This window comes from Trichosurus vulpecula, chromosome 1, assembly GCF_011100635.1.
Source record: "Trichosurus vulpecula isolate mTriVul1 chromosome 1, mTriVul1.pri, whole genome shotgun sequence".
NCBI lineage: Eukaryota > Metazoa > Chordata > Mammalia > Diprotodontia > Phalangeridae > Trichosurus > Trichosurus vulpecula.
Genome location: NC_050573.1, coordinates 523,653,486 through 523,671,901, shown reverse-complemented (window position 1 = coordinate 523,671,901; position 18,416 = coordinate 523,653,486). Strand labels below are relative to the sequence as shown.

The 18,416-nt window shown below is 39.6% G+C and overlaps 1 pseudogene; it reads right to left on the bottom strand.

The window, feature by feature from the left end:
• Positions 1-7,831: 7,831 nt before the first annotated feature.
• On the bottom strand, positions 7,832-10,057 carry LOC118834870 (annotated as a pseudogene).
• Positions 10,058-18,416: the final 8,359 nt, after the last annotated feature.

The following is an 18,416-nucleotide window of genomic DNA, read 5'->3' as shown; positions in this document are numbered from 1 at the left end:
CCGACTGTAAATCCATCTCATTTTCTACTACAACATACTCCCTTCTGGGATGTGTTGATTAGGATGCTCTTGCCTCTTACTGATTTGTCTTGAACAAGGATTTTAACTTCAGTTTCCTCAATCTAGAAAATAAAGGGATTGGACTATATCAGTTCTATCAAACTCAAATAGAAACTGGACCCACAGATTAACATTATCTATGTTCTATTGTATTTTCATTTATTTTGTTAAATATTTACCAACTACATTTTAATTTGGTTCACCTGCACTCAGGAATGCTATCACCTGAATGCCCTAGTGTGTCAACCTCTGGACAATGTGATCTCAATAGTCCTTTCCAGCTCTAAAAATTCTGAGTCTAGTGAGCACATTCTATGATTGTGAACTTTAGGAGTTTTCACTGAGTGTCTTTAACGTGGATACTTGGAGCAATGATTCCAAATCTAGAATGTCTATTGTTTGTATTCTTAGGAAGTCAGATTTTTTTCTCTTTTGGTGTAAGCAGGGCTTCATGAACCTCTTCCAATGTCCAAGACAACTTTGTCTTTTGAATTCCAATGAGCTGTTACTTGCAGTATAAGCTGCACTCCTCTCTGCTAGTTATCTGACTAGCATATTTCTTGGTCCCTAGCATTTTTCTTCCAATATTCTCTTACCTACATGGATGCTTGGTTTTATCTACTGTTCTCCCAAACCCAGAGTAGCGCTCTGTCTCCTGTGGGAGGCAGAGAAACCATAGACTCCTTTTACTTATTAACCCATTAATATAAGTTAATATATAAATGGTTAGAGGTCATTGAGTTCAGTGTCCTCATTTTATATATCAGGACACAGAAGTCTAAAGAAGTTTAATGACTCTCCCAGTATTACCAGCTATTTAAGTGCCTGAGGTGGAATAGGCTTAATATATATGCAAAACTTTTATAGTTATGTTGACATATAGCTATATGATAGAGTGATAAAGTTCAAATTAACACTCTAATATTATACTAAATTTAATCATAATTAGGAGTATTCCTGACAAACTATTGTGAAATAAACAAAAATGAATTATTCTACTGAAAGAGAGACTGCTCTCTTTTTGGTCAAATTAAGTGACTTCAAAGTGAATATCTAGTCTCTACATAGGAGAGCAAGCAACTGGTTTTACTCCTCTAAATTTATCACTTCAAAGAGACTCTCTTCAGGTTCCTGAAGGAAAAGTTTCAGGAAAGAAGCCAACATGATTGAAGTCCTGGTTTCTCTGCATGTTAACTTCTTCCCAGAGTTTTTCCCTCCTTTCAGGAACCAGAAGAGGGTCTGGAAATATGAAGCCAAAAGACCAGGATCTCTCTCAAGTTCTTACCAACTCCACCCCTCTTGCAGGCTGAAGCACTAATCAGTCTCCACCAATGAGGAAAGTTCCATGCAAATGGCTCTGTGAGCCAAGAGTTACAGTTATTAAAACTAAAAACTGAACTAAGGCTTTTGAAATTATGTCTCATTCTATTTATTGAGTCTGTTGTCTGACGGGTAGCATGCTTATTTATTGGTCCTCTGGAATCATTGCATCGATCAAAGTTGGATGTCTTTCAAAGTTGTCCATTTTTTTACAACGTTGCTATTTTATAAATTGTTCTGGTTCTGCTCACTTCACTCTGTATCAGTTCATACAAGAAGAAGACTAGAGTTTTTATCTTCATATAATCTGGAGCTGTGTCGAGAAAGAGCTGCGATACCGTTAGCTGAGGAATGGTTCCAAGGTCTCTCTGTTGTACTTGAAAACCACACCATTTGCTGGAGGTGAGCCAAACAGGAAAGACTAGAAAAGCAGGGCCGAGGAAAGGTAATAGTAATGAGAAGGACCCATAAAGCCTGCTGGGAGTTGAGGATGGAGGCAGCAGCGCAGTAGAATATTGACTGCAGCATAGTTGTCATTGAAAGAGCCTTCCCCTTGCTGGTCTTTCTTTATGTTACTGGTTCCCTGGAAGGCTAGAAATTTCTGTAGAGTATCTTGAAATTCTGTGAGTTTGAAAGTGAATCTTTGTGTGCCCTTTACTGCATCATAAGGGAAGCTAGTGGCTCCAGTTACTGAAACTGAGAGGCTCCCAAGGTGTATCCTAGGCCTTCTGGTCAAGAGGAATCTGAGGCAAGGGTTATTTGCTATTACCTTTATGGCAGATTTAGAATGTCTGTTACTTGCTTTGGCTAGACTGATATTTAAATTAGTTTTTGCTCCTATTGTGTTATCCAGAATAGGTGCTAAATGAACATTTGTTGAATTGGGTTTGTTCACAGCCTCTGTGCCAGAGCCTGTAGCCCAGTAACACAATAGAAGCTAGTAGATTAATTTACAAAGCAGGTAATCTATGCACGGATAATCCAAAATAGACTAGAGAAAATATTCACATGTAGAATATATTTTCTGCAAGCAAGGAGGTGACCTAATTCTCCAGCCTGGCTATTGTATTGAACTGGAAACACTGCTTTATGCACACTGTATTTAAATTGAAATCATCTGCTCTTTTTTGATGAGAACCAGCATGGCTGTCTTGTATGCACATTTTTTAATCTTGCCCTGGTTATACAGAAATAGAAACAAGGGCAGATAAATGTGCCAAAGATTTCCTAAATACAAAGAAAAAGATAGTAGCTGAATCTCCTTATTTAAAATCACTAATGTAAACAAATGAAGTTAATTCAGGGTCTAATAGCAGCTGGTCTGTATGGGGTGAAGATGATATATAATTAATAGTTACTACTTCCGTGTTCTTTATCAGCTTTCTTGAAGAAGTATTCATAAGGACTGGTATTTCAAATTCATGCACATGGTTTTATTAGGAACATCTTCCAGCACAAGTGGATTACCTATTAGATTCACCACATCCTTCCATCCAGCTGTTTGTACACTGGTTCAGTCACTCCAGTTTAGGGGAACAGCCACACCTCCTATTCATATACCTCCCAGGCACTATATTTTTTTAAAAACACTGTGCTATTCATTATATGTATTTAAGTGAAAATGTAATTTTCCCAAGTCTCCTTGAGAACTTGGCTCAAGTGCCATCTTCTACAAGGAATCTTTCCTGATGTCCCCCACCTGCTAGTGCCCTTCCCACCAAAATCACTTTGTACCTATTTTGTCTATATTTGTTTTGACCCCATTCGAATATAATCTCCTGAAGTGCAAGGGCTATTTCCTTCCTGGTTTTGTATCTCTTACACTGCATATAATGCCTGTCACACAGTAGGTGCTTTATAAATGCTTATTGACCAATTGATATCTATAATATTATTTCACACTCCTTCTTGTGCTATATTGTTATCATAGAGTATTTCCTACTTCACATGTATTCTATTAGGAAGATTTACAAAGCATTTAGAGTTTTTTGGTAGCGAATCTCTAAAGAAATTATTGATAAATGATGGTAGAAATAATTAAGTTTTGGTATGTACACTAATTTAAATGAACTTGAGACTAATTTTTGGATAGAGGCATTTCTTTTTAATAAAGCTTCACCCACCTTTGATTTTCAAAAGGCTTGTACTGTTCTCCTTTCTCCACAGGCCGCATATTTCTCTACTGTTCATTTCCATTTCCAGGTTGTCACTTAGAGGTATAATCATTCTAGACATTGCAATCTGTTCACAGAGAAAGGTCTGTGATGTCTTAACTAAGCACAGTGCCATTGCTTCAGTGGCTCTCTAGAGTATATGGGATTCTATTGGACTAAATGGGAGAACAGTTTTACTGTCGCTAGGGAAAGACCCTGACTACAGAGAGGAAAGATATTTTTTTAAAAAAAATATTACCTTTTACATTTAGGGGTTAGATTCTCTACTCTTTGGCTAAAGCTGAGAAAAGACAATTAAGAAATAAATTCTACAGTCCAACTGAAACAACTAATAAGGCTAGGCATGCTATTAAAGATTTGAAGGTCAAGGAATAGGGCCTTATACCCTAAATAATTATGCTACCGAATGGAATATTTTAGTCATAGTGGGCTAGTCAAAGGAAAGTGCTTACATTGCGGAGAGGGTGGGGCTTCCTCAGCATGTACTAGCCAAGTTCTATGGAATTTTTCAGGATAATGTATCCCTACCCTAAAGGAGCCTCCATTCCCCAATCTAACTCTGTAGTACTAAGCCATGTTTAGATGTCAAGAGAGGGTTTGTTTAGAGAGAAGAGGGGGCCTGAGCATCAAGGCTTCGTTATCCAAGATCCTGACCGAGCTCCTTCTTTTGGCATTTGGAGGAAGGAACTCAGGTGTGTTCTGGGGAAGTACTATTTCTCTAGGAAAATCTGGTTCAATAGAAGAAAGAAAAAAGTTGCCGCTTGACAGGTGCCTCAGGTTGGAGGACTCTAAGGCTGTTGATAAAGACCAGCACTGTAATGCTAATTAAGCCGGCAGATTTATGCCTGTGGGTGGCCTGCTGCCTACAGTCATGCCGTAGGGAAAGTGAAGAGGAATGATCTTACTTAGGGACAGCAGGGTAAAATTTCTTGGTCAGATTTGCTTCTTATTTAACTCTGTGGAAGAACTCCCATAAAATTTGGCCATGGATAATACTCTAGCTTTTTTGTTCTCACAAACAGGATTTACTTTCTCTCACCTTTTCTTAAAATTAGCACCATACCACAACTGTTTACCAATCCAATATGACAAGGCTTTCTTTCCATGAAATGTGTGGAGATATAAAAATCTGAGGCTTAGAAAGAGAATAGATAAAGTTCAATGTAGTAACAATTCCTTATCACTTGAATTTATAAGGTCCGGTCATCTCATCAACAGATCCTTTTGGTCTGTATGATTTCAGACTAGAAACACAGTGATGGATTATGACTTCGTAACTTTTACCTAAGTTCATAAGTTAGAGAATTCTACAAATTATACACTTTCCATAATTTTTAAATGCTGGGACTTCATGGGTGTGAGGATTCCCTCTACCAATACAGATTGTTACCTTTCGATACCTTTGTATTGTCCTCATCAATTGTTGTGCCTGAAAAAATTCATAACCCACTGACAAGGAGTCTCTCCAAACTTACCTAGGCTGCTTGTTGTGTTGGTAACCAAAATTGGGCTCCTTAGCACTTAGTCAACAAGTGCCCTTGAATAGTTTGGCTTTTTCCCCTGAACTAACTGAATGCTGTTTGTATGTTGGATTGGAGTAAGCTTGTTGGCCCCTTCACCTTGCTTCCCTTGCTTAAGCTGATCGAAAGAACCTGTGCCTTCCCCGGCGTACCTTACACCCCCACGAAGCCGGATGGTTAAAAACAGCTTCTGTTGGAGCTGGAGGCTGCTACAGCTACAGCCACAGTCGAAGCTGAAGCAGGAGCTGCCGGTAACAGAGGTGACCTATGGGAGGAAGCTGAACAAGGACTTGAGGCCAGTGGGTAATCTTTTTACCATAGAGGGGAAGCATGTATATGATTTTGCTTTACACCGTCATGCTTCTCTGTGGCCTCCTGGTTACTCTTGTGAGGTGGACTTATTGGGCCTGGAAGCTTTTGATCAGTATATCAAAATGGGGATGCTGGTTCATGGGTTGGTTACTGTGGAGCCTAAATATATGCTTTGATTCTTCTGCCTCTTATCTTGAGAATTTCTTATATCCGGTGGTTCCGAACCTTTCAGATGTATATATGATCCTCTTTGAAATTATAAACTCTGCCTTCCTAATACACTTGTCAAACAACAGATACATTCTAGTCACTGGATCCATGCTAGAAGTCTTTGCAGATGGGCAATGGCTAAACAGAGTGTGGTACATGAATATAATGGACCATTATTGTGCAAAAAGAAACGAAAAATATGACAAATACAGAGAACCACAAACTCACATGAACTGATGCAAAATGAAGTAAGGGAGACTGAGAAAACAATATATACAACCACTACAGCAAAGCAAATGGAAATAGCCACAAAACAACCCAAAATGAATATTGCAAAATCACAAAGAATAAGCATGTTTCCAAAGATGAGATATAAGACTACACTTTCCCTTACTTCTTTGCAGAGGTAGAAGGTAATAATTGTGCAACATTACATATATTTCCAGATTTTTTTTGATGTATTGATTGGTTTTGCTCATTGCATTTCTCATCTTCCTCTAAGAAAAAGAGCTCTAAAAATGTCTCTTGTTCTATGGGATGACTCTCTGGGAGAAGGGATACAGAAAGAGTTCTCTGCTACCTCAAAAAGTGTTAGTATGGCTTGTTTTGATGTGTGTGTGATTTAACCTTTCTGTCTTTGACCTCCTTAGGGATATATGACTAATAATGTTAATTTTCTTTTTAGGTAGTTATAATCTATATAAAATGCTTCCTTTGGGTATATAAAATCAAAACATCAAATCAATTTGTTTTTAAAGAAATCTTTTTTTAGCTTGGTGGGACCGGTCGGAGCTTGCACGCCATTGACATCACATTGTAGGACCCGTGATCACCTCTACACCTTGATGAGGAATAATCATAATAGACCGTACTGTGAAGGACCAAGAAAGTCACTACCTTCTGATAGCTGTTGGCAATTCTTGAGATAGGGATTAAAGTTACAAGTCAGAATTGTGCAAACTTTTCCCTCATAGACCTACACTTCAGACACAAAAGGAAATTGTAGGTACTCTTATGCTATTCTCTATTGTGGTACTGATGCTGACTTCAGCCTCATAGGCACCTGCACTGCAGGAAAATGACCAACACTTCTCCTTATACACAGACCAAGACAATAAGGCAAGGAGCTTGAAAAAAAATTGAGGGGGGCATAAGTATCCTCAAATTATATGTGCTACAAATGCTACACAAACTATACACTACGTTATGTAATTTTATAAGGAATGGTGGAAGAGAAAATATGGAGGGAAAGGCTATGAAAGCATATAGAAAGAGGAGTTAAAACAATTCGAGCTGATGGTAACATCTGAGTATTTAAACTTTTGATCAAAGCAGAAGTTTTTTCTCTTAACTAAAAAATCTTTTCTCAGCTTATAATCTAAAACAAAAAGGATTTGCTATTAATTTTTAAAAGATGTTAAATTTTCAGTAGGATGGAATTTAGTATATTGAGGGCCCCAAAATATCAGGAATAATATTTTAGGTTTTCTACTGTGAAAGCAAAAACTTTATTCTAGATGTTCTATAGATGTACACATACATACCCACTAAAAGAAAACGATGTTTTTCCTCTCTACAATTGCTAACAGTAAAGAAAACAAAGTTAGTGCTAGGCTAGAAACTTGAACAAGTTGTTGTTTTGATAACTTGGAATAATAAAATAGAGTCGGAAGGGATTTTAGAGGTCATCTAATCCAAGCTCCCACTTAGTGCAGAAGTCTCTTCTTTGACACCCCTGACAGATGGTAATCCAGTGTCTGCTTTAATTTTTCTATTGAAAGGGAGAGCATTGCCCCACAGCACAACCCATTACCCTTCCTTCTTTATGAGGAAGTTTATTGTATAATCCATCTTTTACATCATGATCATTTCCAAATATACCCCTACCCCATAAGCTATCTCCTCTAGCAAAAATAAAAACAAAATAATATAGCACAACCAATCAATACGTCAACTAGGTTTTACAGCATATCCTGCATTTTCAGCATATTTAACAGCACACTCTGAACTCACAGCTCTTCACTTTTTTTCCCCTCTGAAAATGTGACTTTATTGATAGTACATAACAAAGGACTGCGTGCCTCTCTTCCCCCTACTACAAGAGTTCCTCAGGGCAAGGACTATGAATGAGGCATGAGATCCTTAGTACAGGGATCTATCCTAGGTTAAGGATGTGGGATCCTCAGTGGTGGAACTCCTTATTTGGCTGGGGATGAAGATCCAGGTCTTTCCACTTTACTTCTTGGAGAACATGTAGACAATGAGGTCTGCTACATGTTTGCCATAACCATACTCATTATCATACTAAGAAATAAGCTTGACAAAATGGTCAACACCAATGCCAAAATCAGAGACAGAAGGGTGGATATCGCAGTTACAATCACAGCATACGCTGTGGTCCTCTGTTTAGACCAAGATGGCCTTCAAGAACTCCTCTGATGCTGGTTTCATCACTCTCATGATATCATCATATTTGGCAGGTTTCTTTGGGAATCTGAACACAGAAGGCCATGCCTTCGAGTTTCCCATTCAGCTCAGGGATGACCTTGCTCACAGCCCTAATTGCACTTGCTGCTATTTGTCCTTCATTCCTGAAGAGGACTATGACATCAGGAAGGTGATGCCATGACATGCAAATGAGTTGGATTTAAGTGAGGGAGGGTTATGCAAAGTCAGCAGCCTCACTTTCACCTCTGGAGCCATCTGGATCTAGTGGCCAGATATAGATCAAGACAACTGGAGATGGCCCTGGATGCAGGCGGGAGCCCTAGGTCCCTAGCAGGTCTCAGTTTGACTCAGGCAAAGCCTATTTGGTGATTAAGGCTTAATTGTTGTATGTGTCCTTTGTTCTCGAAAATCACCATGACATCAGGGAAATGATGACAAGACTTTCACTTGACTTTGATTTGAGTGAGGGAGGGCTGTGCAAGGTCACCAGCCACACTTTCTCCTCCAGATTCATCTGGGTCCAGTGGTCTGATACTCACCAGGATGACTGGAGATGGCCCAGCATGCATTGGGAGACCCTGGCCCTTTTAGGCTAAGGTCTTTTCAAGTGCTCACTGTGAGTGAGGTTTACATGCATTCTGAGCCAATCAGGGCCCAAACAATGACCAAGTAGGGCTTGGCCTAGAACCTATTATTGGCCAATCAATGAGAGCCATAGTGATTGAGGTTAAGGCTGGTCTTTAAGAAAAAAGAAGAAAAAAATTACACTCCTTTGGGCAGAGCATCTGCAGGTAAGGGTGTGATACCCCATATGGACAGAGGGAAAGAAAAGAAAGAAAGAGAGACAGAAAGGAGAAGGAGAAGGAGAAGATAGAAAGGAAGAGAGAGAGAGAGAAAGAAAGAAAGAAAAAAAAAAGAAAGAAGGAAAACTGTGTTGCCCAACTGGCCAGTTCCAGTTTGGTCGCCAGTGGGCAGCTCCTTTTCTACTCATAGAGGTTGCTGTTTGTCCTTCATTCTCAAAGAAGACCATTACATCAGGAAGGACACCATGCCATGACATACAAGTGAATTGGATCTAAGTGGGGGAGGGCTGTGCAAAGTCACCAGACTCATTTTCACCTCCAGAGCCATCTGGGTCCAGTGGCCTGATATTCACCAGGACGACTGGAGATGGCCCAGGATGCAGTGAGGATCCTTGGCCTTTTCAAACCTCATTGCACTAGGGGAAATAGGAATGTTGTTTTGGGTAGCACCATGCTCATCACACCATGACTTGCCAGAGAGATGATCTCCTGTTTTCTGGGTAACAGTTATGGCATGGACTGTGGTCATAAGTACCACAATGCAGAAGTTGTCATGATGATCTTGGCCAGGGGGCCAAGTAAAGTTCCTAGTGTAGCGGCCATTAACAATAATCTTTTTTAAATTTTATTTTTTTCCAATTACATGTACAGATAATTTTCAATATTCATTTTTCATAAGATTCTGAGTTCCAAATTTTTATCCCTCCCTCTTCTCTTCACCTACCCAGATGGCAAGCAATCAGATATAGATTATACATGTATGATCATGATTAATGATAATCTTAAAGGAATTATCATATTTCTCATGGTTCACTCCCATCACAAACAACGGGGCATCAACAGAAGGGGCAGAGATAATAGCATGCTTAGGTCTCCCCTTCAAGTGAGCCCCAGTCTTTTCCATGGTGGTAAAGATACCAGTAGACTCTACCACTTACTCTACTCAAGTATTCCCCCATTTAATATTGGTGGGATCATGCCTTTGGAAGATAGTAAAGGCTTTTCCATTGATCACTAGCTTTCCATTCGCAGCCTTGACAATGCCCTTGAACTTGGCATGGGTAGAATCATATTGGATCATAGAAACCATGGAATTGAGGTCAGTGAAGGAGCTATTGATGGCTGCAACATCCACTCTGCCTGAGACAAATGCAGCCCTAGTCACCAGTGGCCCAACATGGCCAAATCCATTGACTCTGACCTTTACCATCTTGTCTCAGGGATGCAACTAAAGCAACAGATCCTGGCACTGAGCTTGGGAGAAGAGCTGAGAGTCAGCCTCCTACTTTTTAAAAAAAAAATTGGTGACCAGAGAGGTATATTTTCTTCTTGGGGTCAAGCTTAGTCATCATACCCACATAGCTTTTATTTTATTTATTGTTTTATTAATTTTTTCTATTTTATACTGTATTGCTGTAGTAATTGTGTATAGTTTTCCCAGTTCTGCATACTTCGCTGCATTAGTACATATCTTCCCATGCTTCTCTGAATTCCTCATATTTATCATTTCTCGCAATGTGCTAATATTCAATTAGATTTATGTACTACAATCTGTTTAGCCATTCACCAATTTGTGGACACCCACTCTGTTTCTAGCTCTTTACCACCACAAAGAGTACTAGTATGATTCTTTTGTTACAAATGAGACTTTTCCTTCTGTTCTTGACCTCCTTGGGAGTATATGACTAATAGTGGCCATTCTCTTTTTAGGTAGCCTTGTTCAACACAAACTTCTTCCCTGTGCTAAATCTGCTAAAGACGGGCATTTGCCAATCTTCAGCCTTCTGACACCTCTCCCAGTCTTTGTAATCAAGAAGCAGCATGTGTAGTTCATAGAACATAGAATTAGGAAGACCTGGGGTCAGATCTTGTTTTCCATACTTCTAGGCTGGGTGGCCACAAGCATGTCATTTAACCTCCCTGAGCCATGTTTCCTTATCTTTAAAATGAAGGGGTTGGACTCAATGGTCTCTAAGATCCCTTCCAGCTCTAAATCTGTGATCCTATAATCCTAATTTCTCAAAGTTTCCGAACAGTTCAATTTGTCTGGATTTGGAAACCTGGACATACCGGGTGTCCCAAAAGTCATAGTACAGTTTATAGTTTTGATAGCTATTTCAGAAATTAAATAAACTAAGTAGATTATTAAATGAATGGCTAAGTAGGCTATTAAAACTTAAAACTGCACTAAAACTTTTGGGACATCCTGTTACTTAAAGCAGTAAGAGACTTTTTTACTCCCCTTCTTGCCTGTTTGGTTCAGTTCCCTCCTAACCACTTTTGTTTGACTCTCCCCACCCCACCCCCATGATCCGCAGTGGGGAAGATGGAAGCAAACTAGGGACTGTTCAATAGTTCTGCTTTCCTTGTCATCTGTTAGCATTGCACCGTCTGCCTCAAACAGTAGACATCTTCCTTTGACTGTGAACATAGACTTTTAAAAATTTTATTGATAGTCTATCCTTTTACATCACCTTCATTTCCCAATAGATGAACCCTCCCCACCCACAGAGCCGTCTTATAGAACAATTTAATTTAAAGAGGGGAGAAAAGGCAGTTCAGCAAAACTAACCAACATTGTAAATAGATTTTCCCTTTTTGTAAATAGAAAATCCCTTTTTGTTCGCGTGTTTTACAAGCCACAGCCCATTCTGGGTTTTAACCTTTCTTAAAATATTCTTATGAATTTGTAGCATTCTTCTGTTAGTCCCAATAATAATAATCTTCCTTTCATCGTTCCGAATGTCAGTACTTCAAGGACCTATGACTTCAACAGTGTAGGAACTCTCTTCCAAATCACAACAAGCCTGTGACATGGCCAGCATTAGGGTGCTACTTTATAGATTGAGTGACTTGTCCATATTCAACGTTGGTGGTGTCAGAGGCAGGGTTTGACAAGGTCTTCCTGGCTCCAAGTCCAAGATTCTGGACTTTTCTAGATGTTCTTTTAAAAATCTGAGCTAATCGGAATTCTGCATTGGTTTCTTTACACCCCTCTCCCCCTTTTATTCATCATTTCTTAGAATTTCAGATTTTAGAGCTTCCTGTACCTCTTGAGCTATGTTTTTTTTTTTTTAGTCTTTCTGGTCAGGGCATCTTGACTATTTTTTCTTCCTAAACTCCAATTATTTATTTCTGGACTCCAGATTCTATTCCTTTGCTATTGCAAAATTCTAAAAACTACATGGTCATTTTATCCCAAGGTTCTTGTCATTTCTGAATCTTAACTATTTCTTTCATGGGGTTTTGTGAAAAAGAAAATAAACAACATTTCCATTATTTTTCGAGGGTTTTAATTTAGTTACACTTCTGCCTTGGTTAAAACTGCCCCCCACCTCATTCATACCCCACAGAATTCCTCCATTCTCCACCCCCCCCCTTCCTCCTACTTCTCCTTTGAGAGGAAGTTAAAAATAAAGAGAGCCTTTCCTTTTTCCTCTATACTTCAATCTCCCGTTCCTTCTGCATAAGACCACAGTCCTGGTCTGTGAGTTGGAAGGATGAAAGCCAAAAAAAATGTGTAGGATAAATTGTCCTTCATATATAGTAGGCAAATTTTGCTACTGCTTTGATTTTTTTTTTCTTTTAATGCCTTCCTCTCCTCTCTGGCAGCCGCAAGTTTAAAGCAGTTCAGAGAAGCTTTCTGAGCTAAATTACGCCTCATGAAGTTTTATTGTGCAGCTATGCCAATTTCCTCTGCATTTTTGCTTTTATGCCACAGATAAGAGAACTTTTACATTTAGAGAAAGTTAACATTTAGAGAAATTTGTAACCCCTTTAAATCAAGATTAAATTAAGAATTTGAATGCTGACACTATCAAGGCTACATTTGAAAGTTGAAGATTTGCCAATCTTTAAAAATGGTCAAAATTAGACCAAAATATTTCAGGAGATAAGTATTCATTGCCTGTCCATTGAAACCCATTAGTTTGTTTCCTTAGGACTTGTTTAAGTGGTATCAATTGATAGCCCATGCACAATAACTCTCAAATCTTCCTCTTTTAATCCTCTCTGTACTCCTAAATCTCTTCCCTCTCCCAGGCATTAGGAATTGCCTGGGATAATCCCCCCACACCTGTTGTCCCAACATGAGATGCCTTTAGGAACGGTAGTTCCTAAATCACCAGAACCATTGGCACTTTGGTAACCACCTGCAGTGCCAAGAATAGGTTAAACTCAAAACAATGATCGAAGACAATTCTGAAGGACTTATGATGAAAAATGCTATCCATCTCCAGAGAAAGAACTGATGGAGTCTGACTGCAGATTGAAGTTTTTAAAAACTTTCTTTTTTTTTTTTTGGTTTGTGTTTTCTTTCACAATATGACTAATACGGAAATGTGGTTTGTATAATTGCACATGTATAACCTATATTAAATTGCTTTCTGTGTGGGGGGAGGGGGGAGGGGCAGGAGGGAAGAAAGGAATTTGAAACTCAAAATTTCTGTACGTATTATGTATGCCTTTAAATAATATTCTATAAAGGTCATCCTAAGGCATTAAAAAAATTTAGCAGGTAAAACTGGAAAACAATGAAGATGCCTGGCTTTAAGTAGTCACTCCAGAGAATTAGTTTATCCACTCCCCCCACCCCCGCCAAAAGAGGCTACTCTGGCATTATGCTCCCCACAAGGGGTTTGATATTGTAAGCCAGAAGAAGAGACAAAACCATTTCACGAGAACAACATATTTCCAGCCCCCAATTTCACATGTGGTAGAGACCCATTATTAAAAGAATTCTAGTTGACATCTATAAATGGCCTACTATAAAGAAGGAAAGATCTCTATGGTAACCAACATCCAAACAATGTAGCTGAACAGTACTTCCCCAAGTTAATTTGACCACAAAAATATTTTTTGTAGTTTGAAATATACATGGACGGAAGCCATAAGAGCTGAACAAGGGAGCCTTGAGTATCCCCGGGTTAAAAGAGAAAGGGGTGGAGAGGATACAAAATAGGTTAAGCCTGTTTTCATGTTGAAGAGGTGTAACAATAAGTAAGAACTATGAAACTAAAGTGCTTCTTGGGAACACATTACTAGTATTAAATTCTCATGGAAACTTCATTTCCTTTTTGTGGAACCATGCAGGACCATGCAGAATGTTGTAGTCACCACTATAAAAGTTGATATCCTTGCAATCTGTTTTTGCCACTTGGCCCATTTTTCTTCTTGTTACTTTGACTGCTGTCCAGATTTCCTCAGAGATGTTAATGTCTAGCTTAATGATCTTCACCATCCCATCCCCTACCACTATCCTTGAAGACCTCAGTAATTATGTTCACTCCCCCAACCTCCCATCTCCCCCATCCCTCAAAAATGGAATGCCTCAGTTCCACCAAACTTCTGCATTCCCCTCCAGCTACACACTGGCATGGTTAATCCTTAGATATTACCATTTTATGGAACTGCATAACTTCTAACATCCTAAGTTTCTAAATTATCTTCTTTGGCCACCTCTCCCACTAAAATTGCCCTTTGCCTTAATTATAAACTTGGATCCTATGATTAGTCTTCTCTAGATTCGCTAAACTTGTCTTCATACCAAATCTTGAACCTATGACCAAAGACTTCAATAATTCATTAGTCTCTACCTATAATCCCTGATCTCCTGGACTTTGGCAGGTCAAGAATGACAAATCCTTAATTCCACCTACCCTCTATCCTTCCAGTTCTTTTGCTTGGCTATTGAATATTATTAGAAAGTATCATGTCATTTGCCCTCTCTAAATTAATGGCTGATAACTTTGACTGCTTCTTCACTGATGCATGGCACCCCTTCCTCTCTACTCTTTATTCTCCACAGAAACTGTTCCAATGCCTTTTCTTTTTTTTCCCCCACCTCAAACCCTCAACTTTACATTTACCACCAACACTACCACCACCACTACCACCACCACCACTCATACTGACACAGCAAATGAGTTAGTGGAGTAAGAGATTAACAATGGGGACACTCAATATTTTCATTCTCAAAACTCACAGGTATTCTCATTCATTTTCTTCTATCTTAGAATACTTCTAAGTTCACACACACACACACACACACCCTACTCCTTACTAAAACTAATCCTCCTACCTCTATATTTGATCTTATCTGTCTTTCCTGCCACTTCTAGAACCTTGTTCCTGTAAGCTTTCCTTTCTTACGCATCATCAGTTTCTTCCTTTTAGTTCCTTCATCAACCAACATACCTGGTCAGGTGGCTCCCTATTACCTCTAGGGTTAAATACAAAATCTTGTTTGCCATTTAAAGGCCTTAAAAACCTGACTCCAACTTACCTTTCTAGTCTTATGAAGGGTGTGCTGGTAAATAATTAATAATCAGCTCTCAAAAATGTACCCACAATAAACTTTTAGGTTCAATCTGCATTATTAACATTTTCTCTTTCACTTTCCTAAGTCTGGATAATCAACAAAACAATAAATCAAGCTCTGAGTTATAGCATTTGCTGGACTCCAAGGTGTTTCCTATTCTCACTGCACCATTTTTCAAGATGGCTCTAGCATAACCCTGAGCCTTATTATACATTATTTCCTTTTACAAACTTTATGGTTTGAAATGTATGACCTGAATTCAGCATTCCATATTCCATCTTTATGCCACTATATATTCCTGTTCTAGGAATGCAGTCCTTCTTCACCCATCTCTTAGAACTCCTCATTTCCTTCAGAGCTTAGTTGAAATACCATCTTCTATGAGATGACTTTCTTGATTCCCTTCACAGGTAGTACCTTGCACTGTCTCCCCCACAAAATAACGTGTTTGTTTTCTACATATTTATTTGTGTATATTTTCTCCCTCTCCCTCCCACACCAATATAATCACCTTGAGGGCAGTGATTTTTTCTTTTGTCTTTTTATCCCCAGCATCTAGCACATGGTGGGCACTTAATAAATGCATGTGGATTGCTTAGGTATATGCAATTGCCTCTCCCCCCAAAAACAAAATCTACTTGATAATACCTTTACGTAATAGAACTTCTCTTAAAAGTAACCAGTGACCCAGTTGCCAAATCCAAAGATCTTTATTCAGATGTCATCCTCCTTGACCTCTCTGAATCAGGACATAATTGACCAATTTCTCTTCCTCTTGGATACTTTCTTCTTCCTTGGCCGACTCTACATTTTCCTGGTTTTCCTCCTTGTGGCTCCTGGTCTTCAGCCTGACTCACAAGATTTAGATGCAAAAGCAGCTTTAGAGATCACCTAGTCCAACTTCTCATTTTAAGAGGGGGAACCTAAGTCCCAGAGAAGTCAAGTGATTTGCCCAAGGTCACACAGAAGTCTTAGATGGCATGTGAACCAAAGTCCACTGATTCCAGAGCTAATGATCTTTCCACAATGCCACATTGCCTAGTACATGAACATCCCCACTGGCATCTCAAACTCAGCATGCTCAGAAGCCAACCTTACCTTCTCTACAATCTGTTCCATCTATGATACAGTTGAAAACTTATTTGGCTATGGAGTCAGAGGACCTGGGTTTAGATCCAGCCTTTGATGCTTATTATGTGTGTGACCTTGAGCAAGTCTGTGGGCCTCATTTTCCTCATATGAAAAAAAAAAGAAAGAGAGAGGGTTGGACTAGATGGTCTCTGAGGTTCTTTCCAGCTCTAAATCTATGATCCTATTTTATTCAGTGGCATTACCATTCAACTTGGGGGCAGCTAGGTGTTGAAGTGGATAGAGTGCCAGGCTGAAGACAGGAAGACTCATCTTCCTGAGTTCAAGTCTGACCTCAGACACTTCCTAGCTGTGTGACCCTGGGTGAGTCACTTAACCCCATTTGCCTCAGTTTCCTCATCTATGGCAAACCACTCCAGTATCTTTGCTGCAAAAACTCCCAATAGGGTTATGAAATGTCAGACATGAGTGAAAGGACTGAACACCATTCAACTCAGTCTCAATGCTCAAGGCCTTGGAGTTATCTTTAAAGTAATTTTCCTAAAGTATAGGTCTAGCCACATTACCTACTAAATGAATTTCAATGGCTCTCTATTACCTTCAGGCTCAAATACAAAGTCCTTTGTGTGGCATTTAAAGCTCTTCACAATGTGGCACCTTGTTGTTCCTGTCCTTCCTTTCTAAAGAGGACCAGTGATGTCATGAATGATGTCTTGACTTCTGAGTGAATTGGATTTAAGTGAGGCAGAGCTGCACAAAGTCATCTGCCTCACTCTCTCTTCCAGAGTCATTGAAGTCCAGTGGAGAGACAAAAGTCAGGATGACTGGTGATGGCCTGGGATGCAGTAGATGACCTTAAGGTCTTTGATGTCTGACCAAACTCTAAGTGCTCCACCGTGCCTTTTTTAACTGCCTTCATGGCCTTTGGAACAAATTGTTCTCATCTGCCCATTCTACTAGGGGAAGTCTTCACGTGCTTCACGTACTTCACATACCCTCCCAGTTTGATTTTTTTTTTATAAATTAAAGGGACCATCCCTTGGCTCACTTCTTAAAAGAGGCCTATTCACTTAATGGGCATTACCTCACTCAAAGTGAGAACCTGTAAAGGTCTTAGCCTAAAAGGGCCAGGGTCTCCCATTGTACCCTGGGTGATCTCCAGTTGTCCTGGTGAATATCAGGCTACTGGATCCAGATGGCTCTGGAGGAGAAAGTGAGGCTGGTGACCTTGCACAGCTCTCCCTCACTCAAATCAAAGTCAACTACAAGTCGTGTCATCATTTCCCTGATGTCATTGTCCTCTTCGAGAACAAAGGACAAACACAATCACATGCTTGGGGTAGACATCCCTCTAATGCACCAACAGGTTTCAGGCCTGTCAGTTACCCTTAGTGTGGTTTAGCCCGTCTGTCAAGATGGTTTTACTGGGGTGTGTCTGCTTCGCCTGCTAGAACTTCTTGGGTGTATGGGATGTTCAGGAGGACTAGCACCTCTGCTATGAGGGCTTGCTGAGCCCTTTTCAGGGCTGCTTATCTACCTACTTTTCCAATTTTCTCTCACTCTTCTCCCCTCCACTCAATCTGTGATCCAGCCATATTGATTTTCCTTACAAGTTGACATTCTATGTCTCCATGAATTTATATTGACTGTCCCCCAGGCTGGCATTCTTTAGCTTCTCACTTCTGCTTCTTAGAATCCTTGGCTTCCTCAAAATCTCAGCTCAAGTCATCCGCAGGAATCCTTTCCCTGTCTCCTCCCACCCCCTTTAAATGCTAGAGACTTGCTCTGTAAAGGAATGTAACATCTACTCTGAATATGTCTTGTATATACCTCTTTATGTACATATTTTCCCCTCCTTAAGCATGTAAGCTCCTTGAGGTAGATGCATTTAATAAATACTTGTTGATAGATGAGAGAGAGAGAGAGAGAGAGAGAGAGAGAGAAACACAAAAAGATAATTATCAAGTTCTAACAATTTTGCCTGCAGTATTTTTTCCATTTCTGCTGCTACCATCCTAGTATAGATCCTCTACCACTCATTTGGATTTTGCAACAATCTTGAGCTAAGCTTCTTTCCTTGACTTTGACCTCCTCTTTGTTAAATTCTTGCCGATCCTTTAAGGTTTAGCTTAGATGTTACCACATCCTTCATGAGGTGATC